The sequence below is a fragment of the Sylvia atricapilla genome, chromosome 4 (assembly GCF_009819655.1).
Source record: "Sylvia atricapilla isolate bSylAtr1 chromosome 4, bSylAtr1.pri, whole genome shotgun sequence".
Taxonomy (NCBI): Eukaryota; Metazoa; Chordata; class Aves; order Passeriformes; family Sylviidae; genus Sylvia; species Sylvia atricapilla.
In genome coordinates, this window is record NC_089143.1 from 55,874,038 (window position 1) to 55,900,573 (window position 26,536).

At 41.7% G+C, this 26,536-nt stretch overlaps 1 protein-coding gene across 1 annotated transcript in view; it reads right to left on the reverse strand.

Moving 5' to 3' along the window:
- ADGRL3 (adhesion G protein-coupled receptor L3) overlaps positions 1-26,536 on the reverse strand; it is a 480,164-nt gene that overhangs the window by 374,614 nt on the left and 79,014 nt on the right. The window contains exon 2 of the mRNA XM_066317961.1: positions 17,390-17,457. The gene's annotated coding sequence lies outside the window, so the exon portion shown is untranslated. The remainder of the gene's footprint in view (positions 1-17,389; positions 17,458-26,536) is intronic.

A 26,536-nucleotide genomic window follows, 5' to 3' on the forward strand; every position in this document is an offset into this window, starting at 1 on the left:
AGAGTGAAACACAGCAAGCCCAGAGGGTGAAGCCTCTGTCAAGCCAAGACAATGGAAAATAAAAATGTACATTAGTAAGCATGCAATTTAAATGCAAACTTCAGTCATACCAATCCAGAAAATGTTAATCAAGATAACCAGCCAGCAGGAGCTGGCACTACAGAGAGTTATATATCGGGGTGTTGATGAAGATATTTTCTAATTTTTTTCCCCTCTCAGCAGGTTAGCGTGTTACCCAAGACAGCAAGAATAACAAGAGTTTCTGAGTGCTCAATTCTTATGAAAAGGTTTTACACCCTTAAATCTCACTAGATGCTTCCCATCTTCAACAAATCAAGATGAAGCTTCTGACTTCGCTTTTTTCTCTACCTTGTTTTTTTTCCAGAAGGGCAAAAGTAAACTAGCTGGAAAAGATCCACACATTTTGGTATTTCATCAAGATGCGAAGAAGATAAAGCATCATGCAAAAACTAAATTCCCCCCAGAAACCTACATTATTTCAAAGACAGTGAAAACAAGCTGAAGCTATCTTGGAAACAGTTTTCCATCAGTTGTCCACTACAGTCCTTGTGAAAGGATTGAAATGTTCCATTTTCTCCTCTAGTCCATTTTCCCTTGATAAAAACCCCCTGTGCTCATCTACCAGTGGAAGTCACACAGCTGGAAAGAACCCAGAGGAAGCAGTCAGGCAGGGAGCTCAGCCAGCTGTGGAAGTCATGCAGCACTCGGTAAGGACCAGCTCAGGATGAGTGAGCAAAACTTGCAGGTTTTAACAGCGTTTGATTCTTCTGCATGATCGGCATAAGAACTGGCCTTCCTTTTATTGATTTTTCCCATTTCTCCCCTAAAAAAAAGCTGACATTTTCTGCAGCAGCCAAATCCTCTTCCCTTTCCACTACTGGAAAACCAGTTCAGCTCACATGCCTTACAGCAGCCCAACAGGACAGGGCTGGGGCTGTGGCAGAAATGGGCATTCCCCATCGGAGATATCTCAGCCCATCACCAGTGAGCATCTCCCTTCCTGGGGCCAGGGAACCCTCCCCTTGGAACATGGGGCCTTACACTGTGCCCTCAGGCATGGCTGAAATGGACTCAGACTAAAAAGACAGAGAAAGGGAAAACCAGAAGAAGATTGCAATGACTTATTTGTTGAAGCACTGAGAAACACCTAAGATGGCTTTAAAAGAGGCAAGCAAAAATCAGCAACACTTTTACTCAAACTGAACCTTAATTCTTTCACAGAGCTGCCATCACTTTCACCTGGGACCAAGGAGAAGACAGATTTGAAGAGAAGGAAGCTAAGAATAGAGGAGATAGTGACCCAAATATCCCTGCTGATGGAAAACAAGAGACTGGGAATACAGGCAAGGTCTCACTACTGGGAAGCCCACAGAGGACACAAAGAATTAATGGCTCTGTCCATCTATAGCTGATGAAAAATAGGTTTAAGTATTTAAGGAATTCACTCCTAAGCATTCTTTGAGGGCCTGGTTCAGCATCCACTGCACTGAATTTAGCTATGTAAATGCAAAACCACACTAGAAAATAAAACCACACTAGAAAAGAAGCTACTTACAGCTTCGTAAGACTGAAAGAAAGCATCAGGCTTCTTTTACCTATAGGAAGTTCAAGCTACCCTTCCTAGAGAAACTCACCAACAAAAATACTGACCAGTCTTTCCAGAAGAAGAAAAGACCTTATATCCACTTACAATCCTGGCCTACTCAGCTCCCAGTGTTCAGCACTAAAATACACCAAGGGATTTGGCAGTCAGAAAACTCCTAATGCTACTAGTCATCTCTTCATAGCAAATTATTTCCAACATGGATGTGAAAAGATCTTCATCACGTTGTTCTCTAGACTGATCTGGAGCAGAAATGAGCTTGCAGAGTCATTAAAATGCCAATGATCTGCCATTAAAATGCCGAAATGCCACCATAGCTAACAGGGGCATAACTTACAGTTATTTTTAAATGAATACAGAAGTGCTTTGAGAAAGCAGTTGGAGGCTACTTAAATACCAAAGTCCAGTAATGGGAAGAAAATATCCACAGCATTATGGCCATGGGCAGACTGTGAGGTCCTCTGCTTGCTGCAAACCAAGTCAGAAATGTGCTGCAATAAATGAGAAGAATGGAGCTCACATCTCATGTTTCAGAGTGACTTTTGGAAAGCAATGGCTGTTGCTATGAGCCACGCCTTCCTACATCATGAGTGGAAAATTATCCACTTAAACACACACACACACACATACACACCTAAGAAATATTCCAGTTTCTTTTTTACAAACAGTGGGAATAATTTCTATTCTAAATTAGACTTTTGTAAATAAATATAGAATTACAGAGGCCTGCTAGGAACACCAGCAAACAGCTTGACTTACAGTGTTTCAAATAAACCAAATCATGGCACTCAGATCATATGAAAGCAATTTTTCTGTGGAAAATTGGTTTTGCAATTCTCAAGCTCTGCAGTAATAAAACTCCCTATAGTGCATTTGTGTGTCCACTGATTCCAGGGACTGATTTGTGCTATATGTTTGCAATTATTTGGTAAGGATATACCAGTGACATAACTCTTATGACTACGCAGGCTAAGCTCACCTCTTAAAGAACAATGCTTGGAAGTTGGTTTTTTTTTTTTCACATTAATCCTCCACACACTTTAAGTAATTTATGGTTACTTAGAGTTTTACAATTCTAAAAATTCTTTGTAGACTAAACCAGATGTTAATCTTTACTTCTAAAAAGCGTTCTTGAACCCAACGGAGAGATAGCACCATTGATTAATAACCAAATTTTCTGTCATGTCATCTTTGAAGGATAGTTAAGGAAAACTCCCTTGTGAAATGTACTTTTGAAACATTACTGATGTCTGGATTTCTTTGATTTTTCTTGCTCTCCTTTCACTGGTTCTACTCCATAAAAGCTTCTTTGCATCCTTCAAAAATTGTCTTATTTAAAAAAAATTAAATTAAGTTCCTAAATATGTCTGGCCCTTTGACTAAAATTACAATTAACAACCTATGGGACTGAAATCCGTCCCCAAGGCAGATGCAAGAACCCAAAAAAGTAAACTGGAATAGCTACTGTTGACCTCAAAAGCACCAGAGTTTGGCCCACTGCAAACTTTATAAGAATTATTTAAGACGTAAATCACTAGACACCCATCCAGAAATCAAGAAAGCTATTCAAGGTTTGTTCTTGCTGTATCTTTTAGATAATACAAGAACCAACCTTAGCTATCATTAGATTGGGAATTTTTACGGCCTCAACAGTATCACTAATATAAAGCAAAACATGTGATGGCCAGCTATTAACGAAAGAGAGTTAAATATTTAGACAGCTTTGCTGGCTTGTAAAATAAGCCAAAATTAGTGCCTCACAGCATTCCACTCCAGGATATTACTTTAAAGGTGGCCATAAGCAGCAGCAACCCCTACAGCCGGGACACAGGCAAGTCTTGTATTCTGTTTGGTGGAAGATCTAGGAGTGCTGGCCACTGACATACAAATTTACATTCTGGACTCTGACACCCCCTCTTGAATCACTCAGCTGTTTACCCTCCTCTTCGTCACCTTACCTAAATCCCGGCAGACACAAGGCATCTGCCAGGAGGTCATGCTGAAATCAGCAGGCAGGTACCACGGAGGAGCTGCTCTGCTCTGTGATGGCTCCAACCACACAATGGAACTGGCACCTTCCTCGGCTCGCTTGGTGCCCGTCAGCCAAGCGGGAAAACGCAGTCTGATTAGAGGCTGCTTTTTCAGCGAGTGCCAAAATAAAACTTTCGGCTTCCAGAGGGACATAGATTATTTATTAGCAATTACTTCTCTCAAAAACCCTCTTTTCCAGGAAATCATCTTTTCTCTCTTCACTCTGGAAAGTTTACACACAGCTTTCCAGGATGTCACTAAAGTGCGAGCAAACTATTTACATTCCTGCCATATGTCTATTGATAGCCTGCAGCTGTCTATCTAATTTACAATTAGATACCAAACTCCTGCTTGCGTAACCATTTGCATGCTTCCCCATCACGTTTTACTAACACAGTTAAGTAGATGTCATTTTTTTATTTTTTAAATTTAGCTTATTTTTTCTTACCTTATATTTGGTCATGTCTACCCATTTCTCCCAGTAAAAGAGGAGAAGGATTGAAAAATAAGATTCAGTGCCCTGGGGACTGGCAGGTCATAAGAGAGACAGCACTACCTCCAGCCTTGGAGGTTTTTAAGATGACAGCTGTACAAAGTCAAGCTGGTCTCATGCAGACAATTGTCCCGCCCTGAATGGGAGACTGGACCAGTAACTCCAGAGATCCCATACCATGAGCTGTCCTATAACTTCCAGATCCTGCCCTCCTGGCCCAGGGAAGCAAACAGCATATCCTACCTTCTTTCTGAACAAAGAGGTGAAACTCGGGCCACACACCAAGAAACACAACTCTCCTCCCTAGGAGACTAGGCTTAGTTGTGCTTCCAGAGCTCTACAGACACTATAGGCATTAAAACTCGAATTCTGTGTGCACCCATATGCCTGCTTCTAAATTCAAGCATGTGCTGTGACTGACTTCATGAGCTGAGCAACTAAATGCAACAGCAACACTCCTGTTAGGGCCACGTGTGCTGTACCACGTGTGAAGTAACCCACCCCACAGGAACAGGGCCACTCTCTCTGCCTCCACAGAATTTCCCCACTGCAGATTCAATATCCAAACTCCCAATCCCCCCCACAAGACACCTTTTGCAGCTCAAAGGGAAGATGCAACTGAGACAATACATAAAGCCCATGTGCAGGCTGAAAGCTGGAGCATAGAAAAACCCCTTGGGAAACTGTGGATGAGCACTGGTCTTGTGTGTCTGTGTGTGCACATGGCTCCTACAGAGGAGGAGCAAGTTTGGTATCCTCACTCATTTGCTATCCCCTAGCACGCCTTCATAATTGTCATGCAAAGGAGGATGCAACCTCAGCAAGGCCTGGGGAAAACCTCAGCATATTTGTCTCTGCAATGAAAGGCTGACAGGTATTTTTCCAGGGCTCTAGGGGGATGCAGGGAAAAAATTAATTTCCTAATCCAAATAAAAGACTGGGAGATTTTAATTCTTTGTTCCATACCTGAACTAGTATTACAATTATATACACATATCAGAAAAAAGCTAATCAAGTTTTCCTTTCTGGTGAAACAGCATTCTAGACAGAAAGTTATTTTAGGTTAATTAAATTAAGTTACATTTGATAAAAGGAAAAGTCTCACTTTCCTCTTTTCCTACTAAAACAGAGTAAGAGTTACAACTCCAAGTGCAAGATATTGAACAAAAAAAAAATTTTCAATTCTGCAACTATCAAGAACACATTCTGACATCTTCCAAATTATTTTTGTCTTACTTCTGCTCAAAAGAAAATCCCATTAAAATTAATGAGCATTAACAAGCAATTTTGTTTTGAAGAAGCAGCTTTTTCTAAGAGGAAATTGTTTCAATGCTTTTTTTTTTTTCTCCTGTTTTGATCACTAACTAATTATTCGAAGACACTGGAGTTCTCTGATCCTGGACATATGACATGGATTATAGTAAAACCAGCTGGAGATTAAATTTCTAACTCACATATGGAGCTCATGACCCTCTTTATGAATCATCACACCGTTTGTTTAATATTTAATGCAACTCTTAGTTACTCTGAAGAAAACGTTGAACAACAGGGGCCCATAAAATTAAAATCACACAGCAAAATCACAGCTACTTGCAAGCCCTCTCTCTTCTTTGGGACTTCATCACAAATCTGTCTGATCTAGGTTCATTAAGTTTATTTTTTCACTCCCAAGACGGTAAGATATGATGGAACACTAAAATTTCATATAAACATCTTTGATTATAGCTTTCAAGCCTCAAGACATCAAGCCTTGCCTTTCATGCAAACTTTCATGGTAATATCTTGAGATTAAAAAGAAATATTTCTGAGCATGCTAATCTGTTGAAATCTTAGGAAGAGCGGGAAATTAAAATTGTGCAGTTCTAGATATAATTTTACTATTTAAATTCATAGACCATGCACACTAGAAAAGCAACTGTCTCAGTCGTGGTGATCTCTCTTTCCTCGGCTCCTTAACTCACCAACATGAACAATAAATTCAGAAAAATATCAGTAGGATCTCAGAGAATACAAACCTGCTATCAGGAACATTTTATCCACCTATTTTAGCAAACCTCAAAAGAAATACACTTTTTCTAAACATATTTGCACAGCTTCCAAAAATTGCCATGGTATCAAGTGCTATTAAATGGGTCATGTGAGAAGTTTAAAGCTTCACCACCACCTGCTCATCTGAGGAAGGTCAGCAAAGCCAAGCCAAAACCCACCTCCCCACCTATCAACCTGAATTTATCTTTTGCTCAAAGACCTGTTTCCACTCAATATAAAGACACCTCTTACCTTCAGCTTTCAGACCAAAGCCCAGGTTCACATCTAATTCCTGATATCCAATGAGCAAAATCTCTTTCCCAACATGGTTTTTTCTGGCAGCAAGCATCCCTCTGCCTTCCTCGTTCCATCAGTGCTCCCATTCTGACTTACTCCCATCATACCAAAAAATTACACACCTTCTCACACCTAGATTGGTTCATTGTATCAACCTGTTGGATTGATACAGCATGAATCAAGTCATGTAAGGCCCATGTGGTTCTCTGCTATTAAATCGGCGTCAGTAGGCACAAACTTTTAAAAACTCCTTTTTAACATAATGCCTGGTTGAGTGGATTTGGTGCCTGGAGTGGTGTTTTCACTCAGAAGCAGTGCTCCAGGCAAGTCTCAAAGCACAGACAGTGTTGATTGCCTCGTGCCAGAGCGTGTTAGGTGTGCAGCTGGGAGATGCTGGTGAATGTGCCAGCTTTAAACGCTGCTGCTGCTGCCCTCCCTGCGCAGAGCCGGCAGCAGGGGATGGGTGAGCATTCCTCGTCCTCTCCAGGGCAGGTTACTGCAGCCCACACCAAAGGCTGCTGATGCTGCCCTTAAGACAAGATGGAAGGCATTCCCACAGTCACTTCTGCAGCTCTGCTGAGCTTCTTCACTCCTGCCCAAGACAATATCCCCATGGGTAAAATGGTTCTTTGCATGGAAAAAGCCTCCAGTGTAGAGCAGAGCACTGTGCACCTCCAATCCTGCGTGTGCTACAAGTGGTTTATTCATTTTCCAAGTTAAAAAAAAGCAGTTGCAGCCCTGACTTCTGCACAGCCTCCATGCCTCAGCACTGAGCATCCACAGAGCATCTGCCTGGCTGCTCAGTTATTGTCTCTGCAAGCCTCAGCCCATCTGCAGGGGTAGTTGTGGAAACAGAAATCCCAGGCTGCCCATCTACCCAAGTAGGGCACCAGCAACATTCTTCCACTGAAAACACCAAGCACCCACTCAAGAGAAAAAACAGGTACCTAAAAGCAATTTTTCTGCCATGAAGGCACCTGTTGTGCTGTGCTCTGCTGAATTATGTATGTAAGCATAGACCTCCCAAGCCTGGCAACACTGTCCTTGCCATCTCTTGTGGCTCTGCAGTTTGCATAACTATTCCAGCAGCACCTTCTTGTACACTCCCCAGCAGAATTAATTAATGTTTGCACAGTACTTTGAAGATGAAAGTACTAAGTGACTGCTAAATATCAGGCCAGATTCTCAGCTGGTTTAAAAAAACAGCATTTGCAGTGCAGCATCTGGGCCAACAACCACGCTGGCTCATTAACAAATGACTGACTCTGTAACAAATGTGGAGAAAAAAACAATTTTAAAAAAAGAAAAAGAATATAGAAAAAGAAGAATATATTCTGCAGAAAAGCAGCCTCAAAGTAATAACCTTCATGTCTTTCACAGAGTCCCTCTTTCTGCAGGAGAAGAGTACAAATCTGCAGAGCCACAACACTGTTCTCCTTCAAACCTCCTTAAAACTCACCTCTGCTGAGATGCCTACAAATCATTCAGCACTGATTAGCCAGCTGATGTACTGTGACTTCTGCACATTACACTTACCATAACCAGCCTGCTCTTAATGTTGGCCCACCCCATCTGTTTACTCAACCTGCTGCTTCTTTTCTATCCTCTGCCTCGAGCATCTGCAGGTTTTTCTTTCTTTTATTCGGTGTCAGGCCTAGCCCAGGGATATGGTGACACTGACAAAATGTCTTTCCAGTCATTTGCAGGCTCCATGTAACAAGGACATGCAAAAGTCAGTCTCAAGGGGTTAGCCTCAATAGGTTTAGATCCACTTACCCAATGTGCTCCTGTATAAAATGGTAGATCATGGAAAGCAACCCATGACGTTTAAGTCATGTGCATGTTATACATAAAGCAACTGTGTGCTTTTACAGAAGGCACTGTGCTGCTGCAGTTCTAAGGCTTAACTTCCTGCTTATGCTATATTCATTTTTTTTTAATAGCAGAAATTGCTAATGTGGTCCAAGAAAAAAAAGGAGAAAGAGAGGAAGGGAGGTACCTGCAGACTGCATTCATCTGATGTTGGGACACCATGGCTGATGGGAGACGCACCTCCAAGAGCTGGACATGTGCAGGATGAAGCACTAGCAGTGAGTAATATCTGAGGATGAGGTACAGAGTGAGTCATCTCATCAATCACAAAGGGACCGATACTGCGTGACTTGGATCTGGTCAAATCTCTCATCATACCCACATGATCTAAGGGCCCAACTCAGGCTCACTTCAAAAAACACAGCTCCACTTATTTCAGGGGGAAATCATGCATGCAGAGGGTGAAGATACTCCTTCTGTGGCCTCAGCAGACCTTGTATTTTTGACTTGTTCATTAATCAGTCACATGCGTCATTCACAGTGATACAAAAGGAGAGCCCTCAAGCTTTTTCCCACAGGCAACAGTGAGACTCTACTCACTCCAGTGCCTAAAGGAGCACTTAACTTTTAGGTATTTAAATTAAAATATAACACCCAAAATAAGCCTCCATGCTGCGAGATTCCAGCAAATGCTACAAACCCCAAGGACACTACCCTTGTAAGAATGTAGGTTTTTTAAAAAAAAAAAGGTAAAACCAAAGAGAAAACTGAGGACACCTGCCTCAAGTTTTTCATCTCTACTTCCTTGCTGCAGCAGTACTGATCAAAACACGAGAGGAGAGCATGTCTCTACCCACCTGCAAACAGGGAGACTACCCATATACACACTTTGGCAGTAGCAAAGACTCACAGATGCATTCACGTGGGTTAACTTCCAAGCCTTGTGCCTTGGGCAAAGCTGAATATTATTCCATCTGGTTGCAGATCTTTCTTACCCGAGTCTGCTTCATGCCTCTGCTGTCCAAATGAAGTCTCTCTCCATGGAGAAACATTCCTTCTGCCTCTTCAGCATGACTTAGGCTGAGGCTCTACACTCATAGCCCTAATCTCTAGAGAGCTGGGATGAGATTTTCAAAAGCACTTAGTGTTGACCTACCTCTGCTCCAAATCAGTCTGATCATATTAGGTTAACTATATCTAAGTTTGGCCATGTATATTTTGTCATAATAAACTTACCCCAAGGAAATGCTGCTGCTTTAGTACAAGATTACAAGACCTGCAACTATATTTATGCATCTCAATAAGGAATCTGATTTTCCAGTTTCATGTCTGTGGAATTATTTTGGAGCACGTTGAATATTTAGTACTGGCAGAACATAGGTCAATGCAATTACGTCCCCTATAAATTGAGTGCTAAAGAAGCACTGCACTGGAGACCTTAAGGCTCAAAATTACAAAACTAATGCTTAAAATTAATAAAGATCTCATGCCAGCCAGAATGCACTTTTTTTCCAGCATATATGAGTGGTTCTGCACAGTGAAGACTTAAATATCAATATAGGACTACCTTCCACTTCCTCCTTTTTTTTTTCCCCCCAAGAATTGCCAAGCAGTGAGTGTTTCTCAATGGTATAAAAAAGTGACTGTCAGCTGCCATCAGCTTTTTTCCAACACATAACCACTGGAGAGCCACTTCTCAACTTAGTCCATATGGCACCTTCAGAAAGACCAGAGTAACAGCTGAGGAGTTTTGGCCATGAAGGTCATACAGTGTAGGACTAAATGTACTCTTATAGGTAAGTTTGGTTTGTTTTTTGGGGTTTTTGTAAATTATGTTGAGCCACCTTCTGCTGCATTTTCTCTTTTGATATATAGGTATTTTTAACCAAATCCATAATTGGCCTATCTAAATGATTGACAGCAAAGGTGAAGGAACAGTCTGTTGGTCTTGACTGCTGGAGTAATGAATAGGGAAACTGACATGTTAAATTTCTTCACCTCCAATTGGAATTATAAATTATAGACTTCTTTTACATTACCATAATACCAAGTTCATCTTAAAAATGGAATGATTCCTTGGGGGTGTATTTATAGTGAAAAAATACATATCTAATGCTGTACTTAGCATATCTTCATCTTTTAATAAAATTGGATTGATTGTTCCAATTTTGTTCTTATTTTTGGAAATTAAAAAGGAGAATCGGATCATCTTACATTTTTCCACAAGGTCCATCGTTTTGCTCCTGCAGGACATTCTAAAATTTTCAAAAGCTCTCTGTAATTTAACATATCCTCCTGCTCTCCCTACTGCTACTTGACACAGGGCATCTTTTCAGTTTGGCCAAGGGTCACTTTATCTGAGTCTGTACAAACTTCGCAGGGAGTGGAACTGAGATCTGAAAAAGTCTTTGGAAATAAAGTTTCTACCCCATAAAACCCCCTTAATTCAGCCTTCATCCCTAAGCAAACAACTTCTGCGAAACAAATCACTGTGTCCAAATGAATCAGTTTGTGTGAAAGCAAACACAGCCCCTCAATAAAAGCAAAGCAATAAACCACAGGGAAATGTCTCCAAGCCACATACAGCGCATTTAGACTCTCCAGTGTGCTTTGCATGAGAGGGAGGGGAGAGATCTCTTTAAACTTTTGTCAAAATGAGACTCAAGTTCAAATCCTGCTGGTACAATATGTCAATGCCCAGCTCCTAACGCTTTAACTGTTTCTGGAAGAGCAGAGAGGACAAGGATGATCTGCACTGTGGGATGCCAAGAGGAGAGGGTTTCTGGGGAGGGGACAGATGCAGGCACCCAGGCCCAAAGTCATGTCCTCCACCCCCAAGGCCCAGGAATAAAACTCTCGATCTGCCCCAGATTCCTGACAGGCAAAGGGAGACACCTTGCCCACAGTTCTTTCTGTTCACCTGAGTTTTCTACACCTTTAATGTATATAGCCCTGTTGGCAATGCTGCCTTCTACTGACTTTTTGCCTTCCATAGGAAAGAAAATCAGCCTCAAGTCATCTGCACAATGAATTCCCCTTCAGCTCTCCTAAGTGCTGCCTGCCTTCAATTACATTGGTGTGCCTTGAACTTACAAAATATTTTCAGCTTGCAGAACAGTTTTGACATGAGGAGAGAGGAAAGGATAGTGAAGAACAATATGCTTGAAATGAAATTTGGCACCATTCAGGATTTCTTCCACCTCAGAAAAAAAAAAAATCCTCTAAGACACAAATAAATGTATCTTATTAAGTTAGCAGAATATCTTTTCCTAATAGTGCAATTAGCTTTCATAGGAGATAGGCCCATGTACTACTGTCTTGAGAATAGACTCTCAGGCATATATAAGCATGTAATATCAGGCACACTTCTCTCAAATTAAGGGAAGCATTTGTCATTTCCAGTGCTGACACTGAAAAAGCAGTGTTTTAAATTCTGTATTAGCACAGACTCCCAAGGGACCTCCTGAGCAGTGCCTTTCAAGGAGCAAACCCCAGCATTGACTCCTGTAATTCCCTTTTCGCTGCCTGAAGGAGAAGCGCTGCCAGGGAGCATTCTTTGCACAGGAGAAGGCAGCAAGACCACAGCACTGCCATGAGTGGGTTAAGAAGTTACATCTGAAGGACTTTGAGACTCTATCTCTTGCAACCTCTGCAGCAGACCTATCCCACCCTGAACTCCCACAGACACCAACTCTCCTGCTGTGCTCAGTACAACATACACTGACGTACCTGTGCATCACCAACCACTCTGCACATTTGCAACTTTGCTTTACTTCAATTACTGCAGGCTTGGTAAATTGTAGCCCTTATCCATCAACAGGATGGCCTTCATTAGTCTGTTCCCCATCATTTAACGTGACTGTAAGCCATCGCCAAACAGATTACACCGACAATTTTATTAATATCCTGTATTCAGCACATGGAGAAGAAAAGGTATTATTCTGGCAACTGTTTCATGTTTGCCAACAGGGACATGATGGAAATGCATCCAGAAAATGCCTACTTGTCCAGTATCACCCATGGGTAAGTGCAGACACTCTTCAGTTGAAAGGAAGCCACTAGAAAAAACTGCAAGAGAAGCAAAGCCACACACAGACTAAAACAAAAAGCTAACAAATACTGCCAAACCATATCCAAGCATGCAGTGCAATGTTCTATTGCATGCTTACAATTAGTATGAAGCTGTTTTCTTGGTAACAGAAAAGGCTCAAAATGCCTGATCCTTCCCACTCCACAAACCCTACACAGTGACAAAATCTGCTCTAATATCTGGATGGCAGCCGTTACGTTTCCCATTGGGCATTTCTGCAACCCAAAAAAAAAGCAGTATTTCTGGAGCACAAATTGCATAGTGGATGGGGAAAATCACCCACTGAGGGTGTTCATGTTTGTCAGCACGCCAGGACAAGGGTCTTCGTGCAGTTATCCTGGCAGAGATGCATCCTCACCCAGCTGGAACCCATCGGTGATTCCCCTGGGCTAGGCTCCAGGTGGGGGACAGGAGGACAGCAGTAACAGCACTTCAGCACTGCACAGTTTCCAGCTTCTCTTCAGCCTACACTGTTTAATATCTGGAACATCTAATAATTATTATTAATTGCACTTAACTGCAAACTGTAAAATAAATGTAAGGAATGCACAAATAAGCTCTGGCACACCTGCAGCTTAGCCCCTGCTCTTCACTTGGGTTCAGCTTTACCATGCAAAGTTTGAAACATCTGTTATAGACATAGTACAACCAAGCTTTGCAGAATCCATCAACCTGCAAGCCTTGGCAACAAAACCAGTCCTAGAGATGTAAGCAGCAATCTGAGAAGATACTCCCCAGGAATTAGATTTTGTAAACAAACATTTCAGCTAATTGCATTCTTGTTCTCAGTGCAATGAAGGCCCCATTTAGCCAAAGCATTTGTCTACAGAGTTTAGTTTCCTCCATCTAATGAACGTTGATCCTGTCTTAGCCTCTGCTGGTGTATCATCAGGATCAACATGAAATGCTAATGGAGAGAGATGCTTAATATCATTTCAAGTGTTTAAGTTACAACTGCAGCTATTAGGGCAAATCCATTTTACCTGTTCCTCCTCAGGCTCCCCAGTGAGACAGATTTAAAAGTTTCCATGGGGAGAAGTGATTCATAATGGCTACACAGATGAGAGAAAAAGCCTTTCACCATTAATTACAGCCAGCGTTTTCCAAATCCAAGCTGGTCATTTCGCCGGCACAACACATAATTAGCAAGGCTCATTTTATTTCATTGCCTTCACAAATTAGTTCACTTTTTAAAAAGCAAGGTGGCTGCCTCCAGCAACAGGATAACCATGCCGACCAGACAGAAAAAAAAAGGCTTTGTCATCCACTGGTAGTTCATGGCAGAAAAATCCAACAGGTTTTCACTCCCCTTACTGGTTGTGTTGCTCCCTGTGGCATCCTGCATGAGACTTTGAGGTGCACCCCTTTAAGACAATCACGACCAGTCCTGTGAATGTAGTTCTTGGCAGGGAAAAAAGCTTCCTCTATTTCAAACTTTCCAACTGCTCAGTCAAAGTGCAGGACCTGCAATAGCCAGAGCAGTGAGGAGGAGAAGGACATTTCCTGCTCCTCTCCCTGTAGAGAAACTGCACTGGGTCCAGCCCCAGTGGCATCCGAGACATCTTCATGGAGTGTTCTTTGGAGGCATCACAGTAACAGAAGCAGGCGATGATGCATTGTAAGAGATGCTGGACTCACTTGCCCAGAGAGAACACTCTCAGGCTCCACCTGCATTTTAAAGCAGGACTGTTTCTTTCTTTGCATGGCTCAGGCTGCCCCTCAACCTTCTGGAGGTGCAACTTCTCCACAGCAGAGGCTTCTGGGGGTTGCACCTGCCAAGATCCCAGTTTTGAACAAGGCACCCAAAATAGTGGTTGGAGCCCCTGGTGTCTGCTAGACAGAACATGCTGCTGGAAGCTATTGTTGAAAATACTAAAGTTAGCCTCATGCAGATTTTAAAAGGCCACTATTTATGCATGTAAATTCTGAAGGGCATTAGCAGCATCACTGACACGCTGACAGCCAGCCCAGCTTTGGGAAGGGAATAAGCAGCAGCGACTGCCTGAATAATTGATGTGCTTTTACTCTGCCCCATGGCCCAGTTATTACATTGCTCACTCTCTTCAACTGCCTGTGGTTTCTAAATTAATTAGAAATCTTAATGTCATGGCCAGCCAGTAAAAGAAAAAAAAAAAAAAAAAAAAAAGAGACCAAGAACAAAAGAAGAGAGCGCTTCTCATGCCCTTGAGCCTCGGGATTTCTTCCTTTGGTCTGGCCGTGCAGGAAGTAAAAGCACAGTCTCAATTTCTGCAGCTTCGGACCCCGCTCACTGGTACTAACAGCAGCACAGCATGAAATCCACTCCATCTGCAAAAGCCCCCATTGCACAGGGGTGAACATCCCCATCAAGGTCACTGCCTCAGTAAGATGGGGCAAAGCCTCTCCTAGGGGCTGGCTCATGTGCAGAGCAGCCACTGTGTCTTCTGCAATGACATACATCTGATACGTCCCTGGCCCAGCCACTGCAACCAAGTGCCATGCTACACCAAATAAAAAGACACCGCTGCAGTCTGGAGGAATAGAAGAGCTCATGGTTGTTCTGCTCACACAGCTGACAGAGCCAAATGACTCTGGGACACAGTTCATGGGATGAAAAAAATTGCATGTGATTACCTGACCTCAACGAAGGGATCAAATTTAACATGAGTGGCCATTTTTTTTTGCTGCATATATACCCTTACCTACTTACAGTATTGCTTATGTGAAACTTTAAAACAGCATCTATGGTTTTCAAGAAACCCAATGGGAATAATTCCCATGTTTGAGCCACACTGCAATAGCACGGGTAGTTGAGTTTCAAGGCCTCAGAAAGCACATAGTCATGATGGATGTGGGCATGTTTTTAATCTCTTACTTGCAAAAAGAAATACTGGGTTTTTTTTTCAAAAATCTCTCTAAAATTGTCCAAAAAGCACAAATAAACATAAATGACTGAACTTGTACAGGTAATTTTACATTGCACAGGTAACTTAGACTAATATTTCACCTTTTTATAAAAGAGCAGTGGAACACCAGTAAGACTCAACAGTATGGCACAGTCTCCCTCTTTGCCAACACATTGTGTCATACTGTAATCTGCACCACCTTTCCATTATTCCCCTTGGAAAAGTCATTATTTTAAAGAAATCCAATTTTTCAACCTTTCTTTTTGACATGGATACACAGAGCACTGAACTGCCTGACTCCCAGTAAAGCTATACTACATCTCCCATACATGTCAACTGCCCAAACAGGACAGTCCCACAGCAGAGAAACGAGCTGATGACGGTGACAGAAAGCATTACATAGCTTTAAATGACACCAAAAATCCAAATGGAAGTATCCAACAAAATGAATCCCATTTGTTAGCACATGGAAGGTAGTTCAAAACAGTGTGACTCCAAATACTGGAGAATATGGTTCTCCAGAAGTTTAATGCACTTTGATCAAGTCTTTATTTGCTCCAAGAGCTGCTTCTTCTGTCTCATCTTTTTCCTCTCCTGTCACAATTTTGCACTAAATTGATGCATGCAGAGACCACAAACACACAAGGTTCCACACAAGTTGCAAGTTTAGGCCCTTGAAGTGTTTTTCAACATGCTTCTTGAGATTACACTTCCATTTGTAGGGTAGAAAGATGGACCTCCAGAAAATGATAATGCTGATGCATGGAGAAAGCAGAATTGTTCCACCCTATGATTTGTCTGCTTTTGTCATCTTGGTTTCATACTGCCTCTAAAATGCATGTGCCAATTATCAGCAGTATGGCACTGCAGATGTAGTGAACACAAGATGTCACTCACATGCATTTTTCAAACCCAAGCAATGAAATGAAGTGTCTTGTAAAAACATATCACGTGTCCATAGAGAAAGTTTCCTGACCCCAGCAACATCTGCTGTGTGTCTCTCTTCATATCCATGTTTTTAAGTTTTACTAGGTTTGCTTTGCTACACTCAGATTTGCAGACCTTCACATTATATGTTCATTTTGTTCCTCACACTGGTATCTACCAACACATTTTCTTACTTTTAAGTAATTATATTAATTTTTACAAAAACTTACTGAAAGGCTCAGCTCATGTAGATTCCCAGTAATAATCATGCCTGACACAGACTTTAGGGCAGAGAGGAGTTCCTGGTCCCTCTTCTGGATCACCATACAGCTGAAGGGATGCATCAGCTGAATCAGAACCACCAACCTTCAACATGGTCATGCCTACCTTGTCCCATTTTTCCTCCAGGGAGGAAAGAGTACAAAATCACTCGAGGCCCTGTAGGGGTGCTCATCTCTCAGCCTTGGAAAGAAGGCAGAAGGAAAATACAGGAGATGGCAGCAGCACAGAGCAGCACAGCTCTGCTCACTGCTTTTTGGAGCCTACTCTTTCAAGAAGCAGCCCCTGGCAAAGTGTCTCATGAAAGTTTGATGAACAGCATTTTGTTTAACACCAGCAACTGAGCCACAGCCCTGCCGAGCTGCGTTGCCCCAACAAAATGTCACGACCCAGGAGGATCAAGAAACTCGAGTGCAAGAGGCAGGCTTGCAGGCAGCAGAGGAGCTCACAACCTCTGGAGCAGGGTGCACCACCCCACGAGCTACTGGGTCACTGAAACACGAGGAGGCTGCTGCAGCGCTGATGATCACTGAGCCTCCTCTGACACTTGCCCAGCAGGCTGCAAGGCTCCACCAGCCAGTCTTGCAGACACAGCCAAGTCTGCAGCCCTTTCTCCATTGGCATATATAAGCCTTGATATTTTTTTTCCCCCCTCTTTTACCCTTTTCACTTCTACATGCAGTGAAAATATTCACGGTATGCTCTTCCCTACCATTTGCTTCAGCATTTTCATGCCCTGCTGCTTTTGTTCCCCTGTTCCCTTTACGTAAAGGAATATTCTCAAGAAACAACTGCGCCTGCATAACTGAAAATACACAAAACCCATATGCAGACACAGTGCTGGGGGCTTATGCAACGTGATCAGGTCTAAATATTTCAGCACAGCAAACAAATGAGGCTCTACTGCACGGTCCAATAATTACCTTTTCTTGTTCGTCAGGTGCAAGAAATCCACACAACTATTTTTTGCAGAGTACTGTATTCAACATTTCTGGAAACAAAGAGAAAAAGAAAACAATTAAAAAATGCTTATACTTCCCTCTGAGAACTTATCAAGCACTCATGAACTTTCTGCTATGCATTTACCAGAGGACAGAGCCATGAAAAACAGATTTTCATTAACAGAAGTGATTTTTGGAAAGTAAGAATTTTTGATGTCTATGAAGTAGATCACTTCATGGGAAGACAGCAGTACCACATATAAAACAGTGGTCAGAGAAAAACAGTGGACAAGATCTGTCAATAATTAAAAAAAAAACCTTAGAGATTCAAGTAGATTTCAAACACACATCCAAGTACATGAGTATCTTTTCCCACAACAGGCTCCAATGTGATCTGGAGAAACTACTGTTAAACCAGACAATTTATCAGAGGATTTTAGAGGTGGCTGCACCAGAATAAAAAACATCTAGTTTGAAAAAAAGGTAAAATAAATTATGATTGCAAGGATGGTAATTCCTATTCCTCAGCAGCTACAACTTAAAATTTCTCTGTCCCTTTACATCTTCAGTATTTTCTTCCAATTACAATGTTAGATGCTAAATATAACATTAATTGACAAAACAATGAAATGGATGGATCCAGGTCAGCCTCCTGGAAGTGTTGGTTTTATTAGGACTAATTACACATGAAAAATTGCTCCTCGCAGTTGGGATTGCTACAGATGAAACTTCAGTGAGAATCAGTCATGTCAGAGTCAAGCTGGACAGCACAGGACCCCAGGACCTCATCCCATCCCAGTGAAACAGTGAGAAAATGTAATTAAAAACTCATGCAAGGGAAACAGCAATGAGTCCTCCTGCCTGAATTTTGCTTTCAACATCAACCACAAACCCAGCTCATTTTCTGCAACCTGCAGGGGAGAACGCAGGTCATGTTATTTGAAATAAGTGTATTGAAATGAAAAAAACTTTAAAAGCTGATTAAAAAAGGATCCAGTGTTAAGCTGGGGCCAATTGGTCCAGTTACAGCAGTGAGTCCCCAACCAGCACAGTTTTCACTCTGCTGCCAAGGATCCCACTCTGGACCACCCTACACTTTCAAAAATTTCAGACCCAAAAAAATGGTCCTGGGGCTCCAGTTTCAAATCTGAGCCAATCCAGAACAGCCTCATTTTAATTTTCAATGGCAAAAAAAAGAAAGTTGCACCCCAGCTATAAGCGCTCCTCAGCAGATCCTCCCCTGAGAGCATGAGAAGAACAAGGCCGAGGCATCGGTCCCTAACACATAATTCATCTTATTTATGTACTGAAGAAGCAATTGCTTGCATTCAGTAACCTTGGAAATCAGACAAGTAAATTAAAACTTAAAACAAGGCTTGAGAGTCCAGCATGCATGCTGCTTTTTGAGTGATTTCTCTATAATAGGCAAGTATGGACGCTCTGGAAGCAAACAAGACTCCTTCCAGCCTGCCTGTCAGCAAAATTGCCTCTCTAAGCAATAAACAGCCTTTGGATCATCTAAGAAATTTACAGGCAAACTCAGGGTAAGGCCAGTTATTATTCCTCACTGTACAAAGGAAAAAGTCTCTAGATGCACAGACTATACCCACTTTCAGCCTTGGATTTTGACCAAATATATACAGTTTCAGTAGGAAAAACCACTTTTACAAGTGTAGAGCAGACCAAGCAACACCTCATAAGGGCATCCATATACTTTATTTCTAGGAAAAATGCCATTTGTTTAGACTACTCTACTTGTGTTTTATAGCAAAACCTTTACCTGCTTCCAAGAAGCTTGATGGGAGCAGTACAGAGCAGAGAAACTGTAGTTTGCCTGGTTTGAAGAAGTTAATGTTTGTTACCCCATTGCCTTGCAATGGCTTTTAAAATAAGATTAAAACAAGATCTTTGTTTCATTTATTATACCCCACATTTTACTTCTGCTTGAAGCATAAAGGACTAGAGATAGCACAACATACTGTGGTTTATGGCTCTTCTGTGTCGTTTTAAGATTCAGCACATGCTCTTCTCCCAGCTCACCTTTATTTTATCATAATGTGAGTGTACTGACTGGTAAATTTTTCTTGCCTTCCCTTCCCAAATGCCAAATGTGTAACCTTGAGTTGGCCTCTGCCATATGCTATTTCTAGGCAGATTTCAAATGCAGATTGGGGAATTCTTGTTCTTATTAAAATAGGAAGGGAACCATAGAAGGATTCCTGCAAGAGCAAAGATCTTGCAAAATACTTGTTAGAGAGTCGACGCACACCAGCAGCGGTGCGCTGCAGGAACTACAGAGATTTGGCATTAGCCCTAAAACAGAGAATAAACACACTAAAGAAAGGGGCATTGCTCTACCTCTGACTCCTACTGATACTCAGAGCAGTGGAGCTCCTGCCCTTTATGCAAGAGAACCTTGTTTTCATCCTCTTTTACTGTCTCCACATCACTTGACTAACCTGCTTGCCCTTAAACCTACAGTGTTTCTCAGAAAGCATTTCCTGCTTCTTCCCCAGTTCTCCCCTGGTCATACTCTGCCTGGACAATTTGGAAAGTGCTCTCACTCAGGACACAAAGGAGAGGGGAGATCACCTCTCTCCCGTGCTTCACCCCATATTACCCTGGAGCTCTACCTGCCAAGTTAACTGCTAAACAAATAATGGAGATCTTTCAACATACACTAACATGGCTGCCAGTGTTTATGTGGCTAAATATTTCTAAATCCTCTGCTGTGGTGAGTAATGCATCCTCCCAGAGAGGACAAGGGCACATTGCTCTGCATCACAACATGCTACAAGAAGGGCAATTAATCTGCAAACTGTCATGCTGTTACACCATCCCACACCAGAAGCCGCTAATAAGGAGAGCAACAATAAACACTTAATTCTGGCAACAGCAAAGGCTAGGAGGAGAATCCATCAAGATGGGATGGCTCACCCTCAAGGATCTGTCTTCACTGCAAAAAGCCAAGCAGCCCGATTTCTGTCGCAATTGCTCACAACAGAGGGACCCACAAAAAAGAACATGAAGTTTTAGGCAACCAGTAGGAGGCTTCTGAAAAAGCCTTGCTTGTTAAAACATACCAAGCACCTTGCTTCTGGCTCTGCAGAAGCAGAGGAGTGAGCACCCAGCGTCAGGGTCGTGCTTTTGGGGATGAAAACCCATATGGAGCAGCACTGCCTTGGCTCCCAGGTATCAGCATCTCTGTATCAGCCCAAGGAAACCCAATCTGCAAATTTCACCCACGGTGACTTAATTAACAGGCACCCTGCAGACTTCTCCAAATCCTCCACACTGACACCCTCCATTACCAAGCTCTTTTGATGAAAGTGATTAAAGCTAACAATTATAATTTCTTTTAGAGATGCCCCTAGAGGCTTCGCAAGGCTCAGACTTCATTGTTCACAGAACACAATGCAAAGAAATCTGTCTCTTGAAGAGCTCATCCTCCACAAAGACAAGGCAATCAACGAACAGCAGAAAGAAAGGCAAGGAGACAAAAAATTTTTGCTCAAGATCAAAAAGCAGGCCCCTGACAGAGTTAGAACAAAACCTACCTCCTCTGGAGGACTCATGAGGCCACACTGAGTCTCCAATACTCAGCTGATCAACTAATGCTCTTTATTTATCAAATGTCGAGAGCAGGTGAAGTAGTTCAGTGTTACTTGCTGTTCTGGTTTTGATCACGTCTTTTTGTGGTGGCTCTATGAGCAAAGCTAACCATGACAGTGAAAGGGTTACCTCCCCTTCACGTTCCAAAGAAATGCTTCCCATACTTTTTCACGCAGATTACCGACAAATCAATCCCCCTAAAATTTTTTATTCTTCCATCAATGCTCTCAACAAACAGTGATTGCTCAAGCACCCTTCTCAACCTTGCACTTCCAATTTTTTAAAGAATGGTCAATCTCAATATGCATAATTATAATTGCAAATGGATCGTTTCATCTTGCACTCTTCTGTTTTAATGGGATTATGTACCGTCAAATCTCTACAGTAACATTTAAAGTAAAAATGTCCTACGTCATTCATGTGTGGTTTAGATATTTAGAACATTAATATGCAACCTGTGATATTACGAAAGGTTAGATTTCTAACTACCTGGCTCAGTTATGACACCATAAATCTGATGTATCTTCACTGATTACTAGAAAAATCTTTCCAGTGCAGTATAACTGTAATTTAATAGAACTTCTTGACATACAATTCATCAGCAAGAGAGTGGTCCTGTTGTGCTTTGTACCGGGACAAAGAGCAAAGCACAAGTGTGCAAACTGAGTGAAGCTTTTAGTCTTTGCAAACAACTTCAGTGCATAAAATATTAAAAGCAATGCTAAACTAATCTCTGGCAAGAAGTGCAGGCAATTCACTACAACTTGTATTACAAATGCCTTTGGTTTACCATTTAAAAAACATTAGAGTCCACCATTATGGTTGTGTATCATAGTGCTGTACATTAACCTCTGTAATTTTCCAACATGGTATATTGGGTGTAACACAAATTAGGCTATCTGGCAAAAAAAAGCTTAAAAAGATGCAATATTTAAAGAGAGCAGACAGGAAAGCTCCTTGCTCCTTCCTGCCAAAGACAGCAGGAGAAAGTCCAGTCCTCTTTTCCTCAAAGCAAATGGTAAAATCCCATTAATTTCCCTTGGAACCGACAGATCCGCAGCATCTGGGAAAGGATTCAGTCTAAATACATCGCAGACATAACAGATGAATGATTTGGGGGAAAGGGGTCGCCTGCTCTCATTTTAACACTTCTGTGTTACAGGAACGGAGCAGGTCATTTCTGTAAGCTTGAAAATGCTTTGTGAGCTTTCAGTAGGATTTTCCCTTCAGCGTTTTTTGCCTTCTGTCTCCATTTTCTTCCTGTTCATACAGCTAATGGCTTTCAAATCTACTGAGTATACAAGATGCTTAAAAGCTACACTTGGTATTTACTGTTGTAGGACCCGCATGGATGAAATATTGTTCTCCTACAATTAAAAGGAAAATATTTACATTTCACGTATTTTGGAACAATTATGTGTTCTCCACTAAAGAAACAAACCGGAAGCTAAATTTTCACTTGCACATAATATGGAAGTCTTCATAGCAAGATATCTATTTCAGGTACTGAAAAAAAAATCATAATAAAATGTTCCTCGTGTTTCCAAATTATTTTAATTTCCATGATGCAATTTATCCACTCAGAAATATGCCTAATAACTAAACCAGAAAGATTTCATTTGGTTCTGTAACTGTTTTCAAAGATTCTTTTTTTTTCTTGGTGGGATGAGAGATTTCTAAAAATATGAAAAAAAATAAGAAAGAAGAAGAAAGAGAATATAACCCAACACCAAGACAGCAACACTCACTTAGGGTATGCTGGAGTCCTGCTTCTTCTGCGCAGGATGCAGAACACACACTCAAACCTCCCCTACGAGGCCACTGACTTGCTGCTCTCCTTCCTATACAACTACCTGGCTCCTTTCCCTCAGTCTCCACTTCTAACGCATCTGAAGCTCCATCCAAACCTAAATGCCTCTGTTAAATATATTGAGTTTGAGGAGAAAAAGGTCAGCTTCATTTTGTCTCAGCTGGCTCTAGCTCCAGCTGTCAGGACCAATGGGTGCTTGGGTTAAGCGAGACTTTTTGAGCCTGTCTTTGAGGCAGAGAGCAGCCATTATTTCAAGCTGGCGTCCCACAGATATTTTTTTCCCAAGCAATATACTGGTTCCAAGTGGTTTTTGAAGCAAGCAACCAGGCAGCTATGTGAAACCGAGGATCTGGTATTGGAAGATCCAGAGAGCTCCCTGCAACAGCAAGGCATTTAATGGGAGAGGAGAGGGGAGCCTGGAACCCTGCCAAATTTTATCCTGGTTATACGTGCCACAGCTGGATTTCTTCAAGTAGAGGCTATTACACTGGCACACTGCTGACCAAAATCTTCTGTTTCGTGTAAATTCTCTGCAAAGACCTTAGGAGATAAAACTGATTAATCCTAATTAAAATGAAAATCAAGGAAATGACACAGTCTGTTGAATCTACTTGATGAATCAAAAGCTTCCCTCATTTCTATGTTAATTGTCTTTTTACAAATGTGCAGCACTCTCATACGCACAGAATAATGTTTTCATATTTTTCTTCACTTGGAACATTGCAGGACAGATGTTACAAAGCAACCAGAGAGCCCTTCTGCATTATCAGTCCCCTGCAGAAGTGCCTAGCTGGGTGCTGACTCCTTTCTCAGACTTCTCATGGGTTTAATTAAAAAATAAAAAATCCCAGCCTGAAGCAATGCAGCAGCACAGACATGGAAGGTAGGAAAGGAGTGGCACCCGGCAGGACACAGCACCTTCCAGGATGCTGCTGAAAGGTGTGCAAGATGCCCCATTAGCACTGAAATGTAGGAAATGTACCATAGTCACAGGAAATGTACCGTAAGTTAAATCCGACCCACACAAAACACACAAAGTCCCTGCTCTCCATCTGCATGAGTCCAATAACACTTCTGTGAAATGTCATTACTCGAGTTTTTATCCAAGGCCTGCACATGACGCCGTATCACAGAGAGGACATTTGGGAAAGCAAGCAACCTGCAAAGACATTCTTGAAGTGCAGAAAAGCAGAACAGACCCTTTCAGTTGACCCTGTTCAACTTATGACAGGAGTGATTTAAAGAGGAATGAACGGCCACACTGTTAATACCAGCCAATTAAGAGGTGGAATGCATAGAAAGGTCTCTATAGATATGTATGGTAACACATTAAAGGGATCCACATTCTGTTTGTACCCAGCCAAAATCGCATCTTGCCTAGACTTGTAGAGAGGCAACACTAACCTAAGTGGTAAAGGCACACTGGACAAAATCCAGAATCTGCTGCATTACTTGCTTAGACACCATTTATTGTGGTTACATTTTATTATACAGTAGTAAAAAATTACAAGGCAACATCCTGTGTTATTTCCCGCTGGGATAAATGATACAGATGTACTATTAAACCTCAAAACCAGCACCAGTCTGCCAGGCTACATTCCATTTGTGTCTTTATAACGTGTCAATAGGCTGACATTTATGCCTTCTGATGGTAAAGTGAATTATGTTATAGACATTTAAATATACCATAAAATGCCTAGCACTGCACAAACTTAGAATTCGCCCAATCTTTACCAAAACAACATACACAAATCTAAAACCTCACCAGACGGCAGCATCCAAACTTAGGACATATTGGTTTCCTTTTTTTCCATGCTAAATTGATTTTTGTATTGCTGTCAGCCCCAGCTGACACTGGGAAGGCACTCATGACGGTCTGCCACAATTTGAAGCCCAAGGGTATCCTAAGCCATGGAAATGCATCAGGAAAGGGATGGTCCTATAGGGATCTCACTGCAGGTCACACGCTGTAAGTGAACTAAGACATGATCTAAGCATAGGTCAGTGGTGCTGAGAGCTTGAGGGGCATCAAGTTTAATAATTCTGATTTTACATGAGCTCTCTCTGCTTAGTCACCACCAGCTCCTTTGAAAAAGCCAGCCTGGAAAGAAATCAAGACAAAACACTCATAGATTGGCTATTAAATGTCCTGCTTATGAGAAGTATCAAGAAAAACATGGACACTAGCATACAATGAATATTTTTAGGCCAATCATAGTCTTCCATTACTGCCATTCACCAAATTTGTTACCTAGAAATGAGGCTCTAAGATATGCAGGTGACAAAACCAGACTGGGGAACAAAACAATTCATCTTCAAGGCTAGATGGTCAAAATTAAAAAATCCCTCAATGGCTGAATCACAGAGGCTGTCTGGGCTAGAAGTAGATAGGAGTAACTGGAAGTGGTGAATGAGGCTGCACAAACAGCAAAACATGATGGGTTTAGTCTAAAACCAAAGAAGCCCAAGGCTGTGGTTCAAGCTTTTTTTTTTTGCACACAACAAATTCCTTAATAATAAAAAAGATAAGCAGGCAAAAGCAAAAGAGGAGTTCAGAAATATGCAGCCTGGAAAGGCACACTGGAAGGAGGGCTGCATGCTCCAATTACTATCCCTCTAGCAACTGGCATGTGAGGATAAGGAAAAGCTGCAAACATACCAACTCCATAGTATTCTGCAGGGATCACATATTGAAATGACTGTAATTGGAATAAGGGTTACTGATGCTTCAGGGACTAAAAAAAAGTCCTTTAAAAATTATCATAGAAAACAAGTCTGGGGTATTTTGCCTCTGAGAACATTTAGAGCTTAATGCATTAAAAATGCAGCTGCATCAGATACTGCACTAGGATTGTCCATGATCAAGCTGCAGGCAGGAAAATGCCAGGCTGAGACACTTCATTACAGTGCTTACCATCAAAATGAGACAGAAAGTGGCTGCTTCTCCACTCTGACAAGTTTTTAATTGCATCTAGAAATTACCTTCTACTTTAAATTTCATTCCAAAATTATGTCTAATAGAGGCTGCTCAAGATGAATTTGTCACACTTCTAAATAATTATTATTAATGTGACAGTAACATCTTTCCCTGGAGTTTACACCACCTAAAGTGTCTGTGAAAAAAATGTCCTCATCACTAAACTTAGCACCAAACGTGACTGAAATGCAGAATTATTCTGACCTTTTTTAATTCCAAGTGGCTTGGCAGTCACAGTCCTCCTCCAAAAGGAGGCCCATCACCTCTTCTGTTTTGCTGACATTAGTGAACCTCTTTTGAAGGACAAAAGAATACCTTCCCATGTCAGAGCATGACGAACACACAAGTACAAGCTTAGATGACACTCATAACTAAGACTAAAGATTATTAACAGGCTGCATTGTCTCAAGGCAACATAGTCCAGTCTGAAAGTCCCAGGATGACCAGATTTTCAAGAGCGCCTTCTACAAGCTCATTCGATGAACTTTGCATCCTGTCAGGGAAAATATCACATGTGAACAAAACAGCTAAGTCACCAACTTTATAGCACTGGCAAAGCATGGGCCTTGAAAATTCTGCACCACCAGGACCTGAAGCCACCAGAAAATCAGTGTCTCTATGCTGTCATTAAATCAACTATCCAACAATCTCCTACGCAAATTCAATGAGAAACCTTCCAGCTCACGAAGATTTTAAAAAGGAAGGAAAGAAAGGCTCCTGCTCCTTCTAA